This window comes from Oryzias latipes, chromosome 21, assembly GCF_002234675.1.
Source record: "Oryzias latipes chromosome 21, ASM223467v1".
NCBI lineage: Eukaryota > Metazoa > Chordata > Actinopteri > Beloniformes > Adrianichthyidae > Oryzias > Oryzias latipes.
In genome coordinates this window covers 10,278,172-10,295,458 of record NC_019879.2, presented here as the reverse complement: position 1 = coordinate 10,295,458, position 17,287 = coordinate 10,278,172, and the positions used below count along the sequence as shown (strand labels likewise).

The 17,287-nt window shown below is 39.3% G+C and overlaps 1 protein-coding gene across 2 annotated transcripts in view; it reads right to left on the bottom strand.

Moving 5' to 3' along the window:
• nck2 (NCK adaptor protein 2) overlaps positions 1-10,833 on the bottom strand; it is a 52,866-nt gene extending 42,033 nt beyond the window's left edge. Inside the window, exon 1 of one of the 2 annotated variants that reach the window (XM_011489376.3) lies at positions 10,563-10,833. The gene's annotated coding sequence lies outside the window, so the exon portion shown is untranslated. The remainder of the gene's footprint in view (positions 1-10,562) is intronic. The other variant, XM_004081587.4, reaches the window with a different exon arrangement.
• Positions 10,834-17,287: the final 6,454 nt, after the last annotated feature.

Sequence of the window (17,287 nt, the reverse complement as noted above, 5' to 3'; positions counted from 1 at the left end):
TCACAAAGCAGATGTTTTTGGAGTGCTCTTTTTGGATCCTCCACAGCAACACAATCATTTGGTAATAGGAGTGAACCGCTGATGGATGGATGTTACGTGGGCTGTGATGCTCTAAGCTGCGCTCGGATGGTTCTGTGAAACGCAGATAAGCAACGTCCTTGTTGCAGAGTGTAAGATAATTCGATGCATGTCTGCATGCTGATGCTTTGGGCATCAGTACAGCCAAAGGGGGAAATGTCCACTTCATTAAATCAATTAAAGCGTGAAGGGCTTGTCAAAGCCTCTGCAGACAAAGGAACGTGGAATAAAAATATTGTAGAAAACAATTTTTAATCACTCAAGGAAAAAAGTGACAATCTACCATATTTCCCTCTGATTTAATTAACTTGTGCTTTTTGCAGATAAGAAATAAAAAATTTTGTTTTTGTTTAATCTTATAATTGTTTGCTGTTCAAAGAGAATCCTTCAGCTAAACTGAGTCCTTAATGGCCTTTACCTTCAATAAAGGAAATCCACTTTCTCAGAAAGTGGCAAATATTTTAGAACTTTCTGAGTATGTAATTGTTGTTGTTTTATCCAAACTATGGATCCATTTGTCAAATTCATAGACAGGGTTCACATATTCACATACTGCTTAGCACCTGTAAGGGCATTATATTTCCCTTTTGCTCCAAATGTAATATGAACCCAAAAACAGTCGCATGCATAAAATTATAAACTCTTAAAGAAAAACTAAGCTGTTTTATCAAAAATCAAGGATAGCTTTGCATGTAGATAAATGCACGTTTAATTAATTAATATTTATTTACTAAGTAAGATTGAGTCAATATTATGCATTTAAATTTAATTAGTTATACAAAACTCTGAATTGGTTCAATTAAATTCACTTAACTTGTCTCATGAATTTACACTTTTTTAAAATTAAAATCCAAATAATTTTGGTTCAGTTTTCTTTATGAGGTTTCGCTCAACTACAAATAGAGAATTAACAAAAGAGGAACTTTTTCTTGAAAAAGTCAAAATGTCTTAAAGTGCCAATCCAATCATCTTTAAACGTTTTTTTTAAATGTTTCAAGTGGTCTTTTAATTGTGAATATGCTGTTTATAGACAAAATCAGAAAACCTTTGTTATTTTTTTAGGACATAGTGTCTGTAGAGCAGCACTCTTCACCTCTGAACTGTGGGCGGGACCAGTGGCGTTAAGTGAGTTTACCCTCATTTGCCATCATTCCTTTGTTTACACTCTCTCCCACTAGCTTAAAGCCCTTAACAACTCCAACCTAACCTTACCGTTGCAACAAAAATAAGAAGCGATGTCGGAGTTTGAACCAGATTCCAGCTCTGATAAGGAACATCATGACGTACAGTACATGGATCTTATCATCTACAAGTGGATGCATCAGAATGGAGCAGAGCAGGAGGCTTGCAGCTTTATATATGTCCTCCATTATCAGAAAAGTGCGATTTTTATTGGAGTGGGTCTTTAAAAATCAATTTCTTTTCTGTAAATTTGAATCAAAACCAATTTTTGCAGTTCTAAAAAGAGTATTAAACTATTGATATAAATCAAACAAAGGTGGACCTTTATTTTAAAAAAATAACTTTAACTAGGGCTGGGCGATCTGGCCTAAAAATTTCCGATTTTATTTTTTTTAATTCGATTTCCGATTTTTCCAGATTTTTCCCCCCGTACTTAAGGAAAGCAATAAGTACAAACGGCAGACAACTTAAAGCAAATTTTGCTTTTATTTAATCAAACGTAAGACAAATGTAACTCCCATTCCTGGGATGAATAGTAAATAAATGAACACAAGTTTGGAATCAAAGTCTCAGCTGTGTTTAAAGTGACACTTTGTAGTCTAGACTAAAAGGAGACAAACATTCACCTCGAGAGTAGCACCACTTTCTAAAGGATTAACAACACAGCTCATATCTGGGGTCTAAGGTTTTAATTAAATTAAGAAACCCCGTCTTTTCCACGGTATATATGGGTAACATGTCTTTATGTAAAGTGACCGCTTCGGTGATTGTTCTCCACTGTGCTCCTTTCCTAGGGATGGGTACCGAGCCCTGGTAGTTAACGAACCCCGGGGCAACATTCTTTAAGACCGCAGTATTGTTAAGATCTGACCTCAGATCTGCTATCGGGACTGGAGAAGTCGCTTTTTTTTTGGCCCACAAGATATAAACTAGAGCTGTGATGGTGTGGGATCTTTGATCACCGTGCTGACAAAGCAACAGGAGTCGCGGTCTACCGCCTCCCCCCACCACCACCACCACCACCACCTCGCCCCCCAGCCGCTGAACACAAAATCCCCCGGCGGCCGCGTCACAAATGAATACAATTCATAAGTACAACGCAGTAGTATTTATTAACAAATAACAGTAACAACTAACTATCTAACTAATGAACTAACTATATAGGTGTTGTAGAATGAGTATGTGTGTCAGCGTGCTGCATGTGTAAGAGGAAGGAGCGCGTGCCGTGCGAGAGTGAGTGAGAGCGTGCACATGTGTTGGGCGTCCGCGTCCATGTTTGGTGTTATGGAGTGAAGGAGAACAGTAATAAAAGGTTCCCCCAGGTGTTGGAATAGGTTTGTGGTTCCTGCTGCCTTTGACTGTGATGGGCAAATGTTGCAGTGTGGGAGGGGGTCTCTTGCTCCACGTCTGTGGCAGTAAACCCAGACCAGTTCCAAACAACAGATGATTTTATTCCTTTCTTGGGAACAAAGTTCCCACTCTCACTGGTAGCCGTGCTGTCGCTTGCTGTTTCGTGTGTGCTATGATGTTGTTGTTTGTCGCTTACCATACCGCCGTGTGAAACTAACACTACGGAAGCTCTGGGGAGCCAAAAATGGAGAGGAGGAATGGGTTGACAAATATGAAGGACACAAGCTAAAGCACTAAAGAAGAAACTCACAAAAGATAATCTAAAAGTAGAAACAATCAATAAGACATAGAAAACAGACGTGAAACCTAAAGGGAATGAGGAAACACACTGATGATTTGATCAAAATGTGAACTGCTTTTGACCACTTTGACTTTTTCCACCAAACCAAATTTTCTTTGCGTTAAACACATTGGTAAAAGGACAAATAGAAATCTCCTTAGATGTTTTGACACTGGCTAACTAAATCTCTGTAAGGATATTGTATACAATATGAACACTATTGATGAATACTAATGAGGCCAGAATTGACACAGAATTGTCAACATATTGCCTTCTAACTCAAAAGTTGAAAAACTGCTGTCATTTAAATTTTTAGAGAAGGACATACAATTATTTGGTGATAAAACCCTAAAATTGAATAAGCGTATTAATAAAAATCTGCTTTCACTCTGCAGCTGCACAAAAACCAAAACTGAACCTACAGTCCATTACCTCTGATTAGTTTACTTCTGTTAAACCAGACAGAAATGTCAGGTATGTACGGTATAATAAGAATGAGGTTATTCAATCACAACAGCAACTACAGCGTCTTATTTACAAGCAGGTTATTAAACCAAACAGGTTCTTCAAACTGAGCTTCTAGTTTGCATGTATAAATACAGAAGGGCGACCAGTGGACCTCAAAGAATAAACTGTTGGATCAAAATGGGGAGACGTGTACTATTTCAAGTTTAATATTCTCCAGAAGTATAACCAAGGGTGGAGATTTCAGCAATTTTACCAACAGTTACATGAACTAACACCAGGTGATATGCGACTAACAACACTACACCTCAAAAGTCCAATTTTTGGGGTAATCGTCCGGTTCTGTGAGCTGCTTGATCAAATGTGTCATGGCCGATGTTAGAGGTCGACCTAAGCACAGTTCAGAGCTGTATTGATCCGGTGTGACGGTTAGAGTCGAATGTGCTGAAATCCAATTGTGATCTACAAGACAGATCATAGTGGAGAAACAATTTTAGCTTTATGAATCCTCCTTTCTACATACCTGCTCGCCTTTCCCTAGATAGTAAAAATTGAAAGGATGCGTAGCACCACCTACTATGGGATGTATGAAACATCTGCGCTAAAGCCAGGATCATTAGGGACTTGTCAGTGTTAGCCTGAGAGAAGTGAAACTAGGCAATTCCCTGTGATGAGAACTGTGCTCCCTCATTTATGACATACTAAAAATAACTTACATTTTAAAAATAACCTGCGATAGATGGCAATTGCTAAATTCAATTAAATGGGTTTTTCAAACACCCACTCCAATGAAGATTATGTTTTAGGCGTTTTTTTTTTGTTTTTTTTTACCTGATGGAGGACACATAATAAAGAATTTATGATTAAAACTGCATTGTTAAGTATTTCTTTTGGATTAGGTGCTACTTGCATTTGACAAAGCTCTCAGTTGTGATGCCACAACTGAAATGGGGGGGGCAAAAGCTTCCTTGCTTCACTTTACTATGATCCATCTATTTGTAGACAAATACATCAATTTACGTCTTCATTTTCCTCATCTGAGCTGAATTTGTGTCAAAACTTGACGGATGGATAGCTCCAATATTGCTCGCCACTTTTGTTGCACTGGTAATGTTGGCTTGGGGGGTGTGAGGGGCTGTAAGCTGGCGGGAGAGAGTGCAAACAAAGGGATGATGGGATATCCACAGCAACAATCCAGCCCCAACTCAAGCGAATTTCAGATGAACTCCGGCCGCTCTGCAGAAACTGTCTTAAAAAACGACACAGGCTTTTTAGCTTTTTGGCTAAAAAGTGCATAATCATAATTAAATGACCACTGGGAACGATTTTAAAATAGATAAAAATATAGTCTAAGTGGGACATTTAGGTAAAACCCCTCACCTTTTCATCCATTTAGCTCTTGCTTAACCTCTTGATAATAGTCTACAGCCAAACAGGGAACAGACATTTATTTTAAAAAGCATATTAAAATGGGACTACTGTTAGGGTTGGGCGATGTCCCTTAAATTGGCAGTTGACGATGTTTGCAGTAAACCATCGGGATGGACGATGATATCGTGGGGGGGTATTTTTAATTTTTCATTATTATATAATTATTATTTGTTATTTCACTTTATTTATTCATTTATTTTATTTCCCAACTAATAACTCATCCGCCATGATCCAGTATAAACTGAGGGAGGTGACTTTAACAAAAAAAAAAAAATAGAAAAGACATAGTCCGCTCCTGCACTTGATTAGTCAAGTCGACCGGTGGACCGAGCGACCGTGTCTCTGAGCAGAGCAGTCAGACTTTGTGTTTGATGGGAAGGGAGGATGCTTTGTTACATGTGCGCTATGTGTGGGAGACTTCGGACTGCGATCCTTCCCACAGCTCTAGGTGAACGAGCTACCGAACTCAGGAGAACCGGGTCTTCCGGTAAAAGTGTAGGTCCAGGCAGAGCGCGGACCGTCAGCTCACACAGCGGCTTTGGGGCGGTGTTTGAACTTTTCAAAGCAGAAATGTCGCTCAGTCCTTAGAAATCGTTCAAACAATCACATGAATTTGTGTTTCTAGTCATGTCCCGACAAAATAAAGCCTGATGTTATTCCCACATATTTACGTTCAGCCAAGCTGCAGATTGCAGCATTTCTGCATTGATTTATGTTCATCAAAGGCTAAATGATATTAGCCCGTGTTAGCATCTCTTAGCCCTGGCTTCTTCTGGCTCCGTTCTTCAACAGAAAAAGCACTGACCACACGAATTAAAATTAAAATGATGAGCGAACATGCGCTTCATAATAACCATAACGATAATAAAAGAATGTTTAGAAGATCATCTCATATATTACAGAGCAGCCAGATATCTAGGTATTAGGGCTGCACGATATGAGGAAAACTCGCGATATGCGATATTGGTGATTAATATTGCGATAACGATATAAATTGCGGTATATAAACAAATAGCAAAAAAAACAAAAACATAATTTCCATTTCACTGCAACAGTTTAAAAATTATACTCCAAATGACCCTTGTCGACATAGGAGGCAAACATCAAACATAAAAGGGCTCATCTGATTGATCAACAACGTAAATGGGTCCTTCTGATTGGTTAAATGCATAAAGGGATTTATTTCTTTTGTTCAATATTTCAAGCTGCCATGAGTTTGTTTTAGCACATTTAAGGTAATAATTTATTGCGATTTTTGCCGTCTTTTGCGGTATGCATATTGCACAGCTTGATTTCGCGATAACGATAAATGTGCGGTATATTGTGCAGGCCTACTAGGTATGTAGCCTCTCAGCAGAACTCATTTCTTCTTCCGGTATTTCAAACACTTCTGCGCATGTGCGAAGGATTTATTCCGACCGAAAGTGTGACCCATGTGAACGTTTGTTATAATATGAAAAAGTTTTTCTGGGCCCATGTACACGGTTGAATTCTATTCCGACCATTGATCCGATTAAGATATTTTGCACATGTAACTGCGGCTTATGGTGTCGACTCGCAGCGTGGCGGGGGCGTGGCATCACGATGGTGTCTCTCCATAGTGATGTCAGTCAGCCTTCACGATGGACGATGGTATCGGCACAATCCTAACTACTGTACAACCTAAGCATCTCAGGTGTCAGTGAGGATGGTGAAAGTTATTGTTTGCCACATTTGTGTTGAGCACGGCAGAGGCAGAGTGATGATATGGGTCACAGGACCTAGAGACTGCAGTTATTCAGTTTATGTATTTATTTATTTTTTTGCTGCCTGTTTTGCAGCCTGGCACTGAGTCACAGGAACCACCACCAGACCTCTTCTCTATAGGAACATGGGTTGAACATAAGTTTTACAGACGAGTAATGTAATTACATTTACTATTAATGATTTACTTCAACCCAAATATCAACCCTGCAACTGTTTGACAGCAAAGACAAAAGGATTGTCTTTTGTGCATTTCTATCTGGTGATACGTGCTGCAGTAAGCTAACCCAAGAAGATTTAAGCAAACTAAAGGAAGAAGAGAAGTAAAACAAACAATTTCAATTTGAAGACCACACACCACGCTCCGTCTGCTTCTGCTTGGTAGCAGCATGAACCCTCTTTTCCTGATAGATTCCAGGGTCACATAAAAGGAAATGCTTTCACAAAACTGCATGTACCACCAGTCTACATGCAGTCAGACTGCTGTGGTACATACAGTTAGACTGGATGTGTGATAACCCATTCCGCTTATTATAAATGATCACGTTGACAATGAAAAAGACATCATCTCAAAACCAATACTAACATGTAATCTAGTCTTTATATTTCCTTCATCTCTCCGACAGACCTAAGAATTTTAGCAGGTAGAAAACAATTACACTTTCAATTGAGCTAGATCAGAAAATGGGAGGAAGAAAATATTGGACTACTGTATTTTCTACACTATATGGTGACCTTAAAAACCTTAATTTTTTTCCAAAAAATTATCTGAAACACCTTAGATATACTGATACTGATTTTAAAGCGATTTTGTGAGGTACCCTTATAAAATGGTTAGTTGGGTGTTATTATGATCATGCCAACTCAGTTAATATGTAGCGGTGTAATATTTTTTTTTTTCGTTACTAACAAGGTTGGGAGTTAGCGTAGAGTAAATAGTCTGTTTTTTTTACGTTTTGCAAATAAGATCGGAAGTTGGAGGTATTGCGAATACAATAACATGTCTAAAGTTTCTACCAGAGCGGATTACGAACGAGTTCTAGAATAACTGTGAACAAAGTTAAAAAAGTCTGACTAACCAACGGACTGTGACTCTATTGTCTTCCTTAATGCACCTTATATAACACAAAAAGTTCAAAAATAGAGCGCTTTATAATCTGGTACGCTCATAGTTCTGAAAATACTGTAATATTCTACTCCAATGTACTTTTGATTTTTGGTTTATAGGAAAGATGGGGGACCTTTCTGTGTGGAGTTTGCATGTTCTCACCGTGCATGCGTGGGTTTTCTCCGAGATCTCCGGCTTCCTCCCGCTGTCCAAAAACATGCTACATAGGTTGATTGGCAACTCTAAATTGTCGATAGGTGTGAGTGTGAGAGTGAATGGATGTGTGATTGAGGATATTCTACCCTGTGACAGACTGGCGACCAGTCCAGGGTATCCCCTGCCTACGCCCAAGTGGCCGGGATAGGCTCCGGCAACCCCGTGACCCCGAAAGGGAATAAACGGTTAAGAAGATGACAGGAAAGATCGGGTTTGTTTTAAAAGAAACGACTAAAAACTAAAAAACGGATCCATTTAATATATGAATAAAAATAGGCAATTCTGAAAACAATATTTAAAACCTAAATGTAGAATTCACACTCCTAGAAGCTTCACAATACATCCATAGTAGAATACAGTAATTATTGTTTACATTTTTCTAAATCACATATTCAAAATCGTGATTGTTGACAATATGATGTATTTGTAAAAAACTCATTTTTGTTATTTTAACTCAAATTAATTGAATTTGACGCACAAATTGTCTTTGGTTTGAACGGACAATCGATTTAAATGGGGGGGGGGGGGGTCATCAAGGGTCATCCGTGATCCGTTGGACCTCTAATACACACCATGCATTTAATGCATGTTAAAGTACCCTTTTTTTTTCTTTTTCTACCATGTACTAGAAAAGGTTTGGTGCAAAAAGTCAAATCTGGTAAATCTTGCTCCAGGTTTTATTTTTTTGTCTTTTCTTTGACAGCTATATTCCAATATATTAAAGACTTGATGCCAGAATTCCAGCCGGGCACAAACCACAATCATTAATTCCTCCTTCATGATCAACTTTCAAACCGTTGGCACTTTCGTGAATTACAAAGGAAACCATATATATGTCACTCCAAAATCCAAGTCCTTGATTGGTCAAAGTTCGACCTGGTTTAACTTCCAACGCGTGTTCATTGTCATAAAAACTTGCGTAGCCAGGCATGAACACAAGAGTTTTGAGCAAAAAAGCCCATAAAACAGTGTTTACATAGACTTCTCATCGAAGGTGTCTGCTTGAAAAACATGTTGCCGAGGGCGATGAGAACATAGCTTAAAGTCAAACTCTGATCATCTTTTGATCTACTGTAAAAGCGTGATGATGCTCTTTTTAGCCAAAATCAAAAAATCTGTGTCGTTTTCTAGGACATAGTTATGCAGAGTGGCAGGAGTTCATCAGAAATTTGCCTCTGAGGTGTGGGCACACAGAGAAAGCCCACCCCCACATCTCGTCATCTATCTGTTTACACTAACTCCCGCTAGCTTAGAGCCCCTCACACATCCCAACCTAACGTTAGGGGTTTCACAAAAAGGGCGGGCAATATTGCAGCTATCCAGCCGTACAGTTCTGAGCCAGATTCCACCTCAGACGAGGTCAACGAAGATGCACAGTCGTGTACTAGTGGAGGCATCAGAATGGAGCAGAGCAGGGAGTTTGTGGCTTGCCGTTGTAAACGCCTACGTCAAAGCAACAAGCTTTTTCCGACAGTAATTTTTCATCGGCTCCTGATTCACAACGATCTGAATAAAGAAATACTCATAAATGCAGTTTTATATCTAAATTTTCTTCATGTATGTCCTCCCTCATGAAAAAAAAAAACAAGAACATATTAAAAAAACTCCACAGTTTTCATCAGAGTGAGTTATTAATAGCTGACAGGGAGAATGGTGTCAGAAACATAGAGGGGGGTGGAAATTCATCTCTAAAACAACATTTCTGCTCCAAGTATCGAATTCCAAGGAAATGATGCAACGGGAGTTTCTGCAGTACAGGACCTGCAGCCTCCTTCCTCATACCTGTCAGTGCGGACTGTAGACCGGGAGAGCGCTTTGCACAGGGTGTGTCTGCAGTAGGTGTGACAAGTCTACCTGAACCACGCAAGAACTTTCAGCACCTTTAAACACCTGGATTTAAATCTGAAAACCCAAATTCTAAATCTAAAATAAAATGTACAAAAATATCCAGCATCAAGTCAGTGAGAGAACAGACAAGGCGTCCTTTGATCCACAGGGGCTGATGAGGCGACAGCATGGTGCAGTTCCCACCAACGGCCGCTAGGAGCACTGACAAGCTCGGCATGTGGCACCAGGCGCCCGGCCGATTTCTGCTGCTTCTTTGGCAAGTGTGCTTCATTGTGTGAGCCGTAGCGCTGTCAGCAGGATCTCGAACCACACCAACCAAACACCTATGATGGCAGAAATTGTTTTCCACGCAAAAAAGTACGAAATTGTAGAACTGAAGTTAAAAGAAACTATTTTAAACAAAGCCGGACCACAGCCTGGAATCCACCACCACCGACCATGGTCTGTGAGTCAGGCCCCTCTAATATTTACTAACCGAAAAAGTACAAATGTTGTTAGTGAACATTTTAATTGATGATTTTAAGTGTGGGAATTTAAACAAATTTATACAATTGTGGGGGTTTAAAAAGTGGTTCGCGAACACTGGAGCGAGATTCGAGCCAAGTCTGTGGTCAGAGTGGACAAAGACCAAGCGTCTCAACGCGAGAAAGTGACACTCCGAGCCTCCCACTCCCACTACGGAGGAAAACCTCCACACATAATTCTGTAGACCAATAAAACCCCTTTCAATCTACGGCACGCGCAGCTGGAAAGAGTAATGTAAGCAGAAGCAACTCACACAGTTGTGTATTTCAGGCTTACCTTACCTTAGTGTTCACTCCAGTCAGAATGGGCAGACAAGCGTCACAGCACAGGGATAGCGCGCGCGGGTCCAACAATAATAAGTGACCAAACCCTCGTCAAAGTGACAAAAAAATTCGTTTAAGTCCTCATCTCCTCTGGTTTATCTCATTTTCTTTCTTCAAACACTGACTAAACCTGTACTGTTCGACGTGTTGTCGCTTGTTTTTCCGTCGCAGGCTGACTGCCTCCGCCTCGATCAGCCTCCTTTCAAGCTAGGAGATACACACTTCTTCACTTCCGTTCCGATTTTTCAAAATAAAGCTAGGTTTGAACAGGGCAAATTCAATTAAAAAGTACAATTTTTGCAAAAACAAGTAAATTAAAATTACATATTAGAAATTTGAAAAATATTAAATGCAGTCAGAAAACACAGTTTAATTAAATATGGTTAAATATTGTTCATGATAACAAACGTGTGCATTTTTCCACATTTTTATGCCTGTGATAAACAAAAATGTACACTGTACTATTATTGCTTTATTGTCTATTCACCACTACTATCTTTATTTAATATATAATTAACTTTTTTCTTTTTTGAAATAGTACATTTTTAGACATATTCAACTTGTACTTCTTCAGGTGTTTTGTCGTCTATTTGACCTATTTTAAATGTCAAAAATGAAAATCTTAGCAACAGCATACAAAAATGTAAAGAAAAGATGATACGAATGTTTAGGAAGAGAAAACTTTGAAACCAAATGAATGTGGAATATTAGCAGAAACATTTATTCTTTCTATTCTTTTTTTAAATTAATGTGTTTTCATTTGCCAATATCTGTCTGGGTGAGGAACATCTAAAAAGAGGTTCTTCACAGTTTAACGGTATATGTGTTTGAAGTGTAGGTGTTTTTTATCATTTTGCAGATGTTTCAGCAGTTTCGCTAACAGCAGTTCCATGTAGTTTACTATTTTCTTTTCTTTTGAAGTCCATATGATGGCATCAAACAACAAATATTTAATCCAGAAAAATTTTCATAAGAATTAAATAAAATAGAAAGATCAACAAGTTACTTTTTTGGTCAATCCCTATCCATTTAAAATCGTATTTTGTTTTGTTTTGCTCTATGGTTACACTTTATCCTTTGTGATGTGGGTAAATGAGTATGCAATTCAAAACGTAAAAAAAAAATCTTTTATTTACCAACTGCTAACGGTCAGAAGTGTATTTACCTAATGGTCATTGAAGCAAGGCTGCAGGCCTAAATGTAATACATGTAAAATTACATATAAATTACATGTAAAATTACATGTATGTCTGTTGGTGAACTGATGTTGTTTATAGTTTACTCGTACCTTAGTTTGGTTATTTTCCTTTTTTCATGCTAACTTTCAGAATCTTTTTGTTAAATCGAGCCTGCTTTTATTTGTTAGGACTCCGCCTCAATTTCCGGTTTGATTCTGATATTCACGTTCAGCTTGATCCCCGGTCCTGGTTGTGACGTCACTAACCCCGGGACGAGAACAGGACAACGCCAGAGGGAAATGGACAGATTGTGGAGGAATATGTCGCCCCTTGGCGATAATAGCGAGAAATAGGAGACGATTAAGCCACATGTCCATTGTTATTCATGTAGATCGCATTTCCTTGCTACTGTAAAGGAAATAAAAATCTTAATTTGTTTAAAAGACATACTTTAAAAAATTAAAATGAAGCTATAGAGGCAACCTTCCTCATACATTCTTCAAACGAAAGGTGCAAAATTGCACAATTTAATCGTGAAAAAGCTGTGTTTCAAAATTATGAATTATCTAATGCAGTCAAATTTTCTTCAGTTAAACCATAAAAGATGGCAGTCATCATGGAAAATATAAGAATCGTTGCTGAAAAATTGTGCTCATGCGCGATGAAGGCAAAAACACAGGACATAAAAAATGTTAGTCTTTTTCAGAACTTTGCTATTCTTTCATCTGAAACAGTTTATAAATGAAAAACTACTAAAATCAAAAGACTGTTTGTGTGTGTGTGTGTGTGTGTGTGTGTGTGTGTGTGTGTATGGGTGTGTGTGTGTGTGTGTAAAATTGGCTATGGTTGTTAGATGTACCGTTTAAATCACAAGGGGGCAGAACATCCCAGCATACAACCATGTCACATTCCACACATTTCTTCATGTTTGTTACTGTCACAACTAAATGTAAAAATAACCAGCAGCTCTGCGTATTTTACCCACACACTCTAATTGAGGCGATACAATAAAGTTTTGATCACAAGAAATCAATTTAATTACAAGTTGGGGCCAAATAACCAGAAGCGCATGCTTTTTTGTTGAAGACCTCTTTAATGTTGGGCCTGTTTTGGAACAGCTGACTCAAGCTTTAATTGGAAAGAGCTGAGAGGCATGGTGAGCACCCTGATGGTTGGCATTGTTGGATTTCACAGCTGAATTGAAGGCAAAACTCAATCTGCAACATTACATAAGAGGGTCTGAGCAGTAAATGTTCCAGAATTCGTTCATGACATTCTCCTCTTAGACTGAAAAACGAGGCGAGTCGGGCTCATTCGTGGAGTTTGACGACTGTCAGCACTTGGGTTGCTGCTGCTGCTAAAAGCAGGAGGGCTTCCATTTTAGATCCACTCCACTTATTCTCCCCATCGTCTCACTGACTAGCTGCTGAGAGGACTGCAGCTGAGCACAGCTTTGGTTACATCACTGGATGTTTACTTTGGCTTAAAGGCACCAGTTCTGAAGCCCACCTGACTGTAGGTGATGACACACGTGACAACCTGCAGCCCCTCCTTGATATTGTTTGGACTACAGACAAGTAAAAATGAGAATGTCATGAAATGCAAAACCTCTGAATGAAAACAGTTTGTTTACCAAATCCTCCAATTCGGTGCTCCCCCTTTCTTTGTGGTTGGAATCAGTTTTTTCCTCCAAGTGCGAAATGGGCACTTTGTCAAAGTTAAAAATTATGTTTTTGGTGCTGATAATATTTTATTTCTGACATAAAGTTTATAGGATAAATGGGACAAAATGTAAAAAACAAACAAAATAAAACCATGAAACATCCAAAATGGAGTGAAAAGGAATTAAAAGCTTCCCGAGCTTCATGAATAGTGGGGGCTCATCCAGGACATCTTAAGGGGTTGAGTGCCTGCATCAGGTCCAAAGTAGTTCTATGAACCTGCAAACCTTGAAATCCAACTAAACAACTAAACAAATGAAGTGTGTGTGTGGTGCATAATTTAATCTGTCTCTGGAAGAAGAACTCAATTCGATCTGGACAGGCCATCAGCTGAGAGGTTCTCCTTTACCTATAGAGCCCGGCGCATGAGGTGGAGGTTGTGAGTTCCGAGCTGGAACTATTGACTCTATAAGAGAACTGGACTTGGTTACCCAACCCTCTACTCACCAGATCTCAACCCAATAGAGAACCTTTTGGATGTGGAGATTGGCATCATGGATGTTCAGCCGACAAATCTGCAGCATCTGTGTGATGTTTTCATGTGAATATGGACCAAAGTCTGAGGAATGTTTCCAGTACCTTGTGGAATCGATGCCACCAAGGGCAGTTCTGAAGGCCTAAGGGGGTCAAACCCGAAACTAGCACGGTGTCCCTAATAAAGTGGCCAGTGAGTGTATCTACATACACTACAAGTAATTTAATAATAATAATAAATAAAAAATGAAAAAAACACCAACTGAAGAACCCTTATTATTCTCAAACACCAGGAACAATCAAAAAAGGAAAGAAAAAGCAGGAAAGGGGAAAAAAAAACAAAAATAATGAAATACCAGTGGTTCTGGTATAACTTCTTATCACAATCAAAAGTGGAAAAATCGTCTTGCACCTGTTATTGTGAAAATAAATTTGATTTTCAGAGTTAATAAAGCCTTTCAAGCTACATCAAATTACGTTCCCTGATTGGTCAAGAAAGTATTTGATGATTTCCTATTTTCCTAAATTTGTGCAAAACCAAAAGTAAAAATCCTTCCAAAAATATTTATGTATTCATAAAACAAATTATTTATTGTTTCTATAGTAACTTCTCAAAAACAAGCACAGTCGTTTTGCTCTGTCTCCCCTTGTTCCATTTCATTGCAGCTTTGTGTCAGATCCAAACACCAAATGAAGGACAACCATGAAATAAATTTAACTATTCAATGGAAAGTTAGGTTGTGTGATAAAAATGTCTACAATGCTAAAAAAAATTGTTTAAAAAACTCGTTTAATTATCAGCGTATGCTGAGTGAAGAAAACGACCACAGTCAGCCCAGTAAACATGGGATTGCACAATCCTCCGTGAGGAAGAGCTCAGTGCTCCATGACCTCACGGCCTGCGCTGTAATTAAACAGGAAATTCTCAAAATTCAGAGATTTTAAGGATAAAAACAGGTCAAATAAATTGTGTTTAAGGAACAGATTAGTGAACATATTATTATTTTATCATTAGTTACTCACGATGAGACTGATTACATGTGAAGTACTGGCTGACGTGCCTCCTCTGCCCACACATACCTGGCTGTGGTATGGGTGGGAAGGAACTTAAAACTGCCAAAGAGACCCCAAACTCACCTCAATAATGTCCATCTGCCCAAAGCAATTTCCCCCCGCCAAGTTAGAATCAAAACCACCAGACTGGGCGGGGAAACCGTTCAACAGCAACACTGACTAAACAACCAAATGAACATGTTCAGTCATCACTATTAAAGTGAACTAATTTTTTTACGGTCTAATTGAAATCAAAATCAAATTATCTGAGAGAGAAATACAAGTTTGCATCATTCAAACCACTCCATTCTTGTCTCAGGTTATATTGTTGTAACTATGTTTGAAATATTTCCACTTTCAGGAGACTGAAAAAAAATGTTTTAATTTAGTAAAGAGGACGGAATGCTTTTGGCAGCAGTGGAAAGAAATGAACTGGTTGTTTCCAGCCCATTTTTCCTGACTGGTTTTGTTCAGATAGTTAAAGTTAAAGTCCCACTATCTGTCACACACCTGAAATTTGTTCTCCTCATTTGACCCATCCCCTGGGGGAACGGTGAGCTGCAGGCTGGCTGCGCTCGGGGGGGGGGCAGCTGGCTGGGGAGAGCGGAGATCGATCCGCCAACCCTTCGGTTGTTGGACGACCTGCTCTACCGCCTGAGCTAAACTGTCGCCGATATGAACAAAAAGAGACAAACCAACACTGGAACATCTGATAGAAGACAAAAGGAGAGACAAGTCAGCGAAGGCAACAATGATGTAAGCATGAAGAGTTACTGGAGCTTACAGACGCACGATTAATGGCATTGTTATGGGTCATCATGGTCAAGTGTAAAGTCCCACTCCGATCATCTTTTGATCTATATTAATAGCGCCTCCGGTGCTCTTTAGATTATGATTATGCCATTTTTAGCCAAAAATAAAAAAATTTGTGTTGTGTTGTGCGGCAGTAGTTCATTGGAAATTTATCCCTTAGTTGTGGGTGGTACTGTCGGAGCTGAGCAACCCCGCCCCCTTTCCCATCACCCATAATTGAAAGCTTACTGATTATGTGCTCTCTCACTAGCTTACAGCCACTCATATCAAAATGGTGAGCAATATTAGAGCTATCTAGACATACAGTTTTGATCCAGATGCCAGCTCAGACGAGGAAAACAAAGACGCACATGGATCTAGCTGTCTGCCAGAGGATGCATCAGGAGCTTGTGGCCCGCCCCACATACTGTATTTCCTATTTCTTTATTTATGCCCTCCTTTACAAGAATAAGTTAAAAACACCATTTTCATTGGAGTGGGTCTTTCATTTAGCAAAACAAGTTTTAAGTCTAACCCTAAAGGTTAAATTGAAATCAGCTGAAAACTTAAACCATGTTTTACTTAACCCTTGTGCTAGCTTGTGGGGTCCAGATGACCCCACTCCCAACGTAAGCGTGCCTTGGAGGCAAAAAGTACCATTACAAAGAAGCAAGCACATATTTGAAGTTACCAGTGTCTTTGGAGTCCCACGAACATCAAGGTTTAGGATCCTCCAGAGGCTTACAGTTATACGTAAACGTCAACCACCCCTAAACAACACTCATAGGCAGAAACTGCTACAGTGGGTCCAGACATACCCCTTGTGCTTGTGCTTGTTCAGCGCACTGTCTTGTGGGGTCCAGATGACCCCACAAGATAGTGCGCTGAACCTTTTTTCTTCAATGATTTTTGTTGTGTCCATGGTGTCCATGGAATACATGAAATCCTCTTCACCTTTATCCACCTTTGTCATGGTAGGGAGAACACGTCAATGTGAGGGTGGGGTCATTTGGACCCCACAAGATAGTACAAGGAAATTTTACCCATCAGGTATCTCCTGCTTCCGGATCAAAGTGTAGCAATAATCTGACCCAGATAAGAACATAAACCCTAAACCATAATCCCCTCACTGCTGTGTTTGACAGATGATTTTAGGTGTTCTGGCTTTTTGTATTTATTTTTTATTTTTTTTATCCCAAATGTGTCTGGCACCAAAGCACTTGTCAAAGGAAGGTCGGCTTGTGAAATGACTTGTGCTGCCCTGTGCTGCCGGAGAGATCAGGCTTTTGTCGTGGCACATCCTCCAAACATCCTGTTCTTTTTTTCTGAGAAATCTTTGAAACAAGCAGAGGCTTCGGAAATCTAACACGCAGCTTCTAGTTTATTTTGAAATGCCACTGAGGATTGTGTAGCGTGACTGTATTTGGAAGCACATTTGGTCTCAAACAGACCAACAAGAG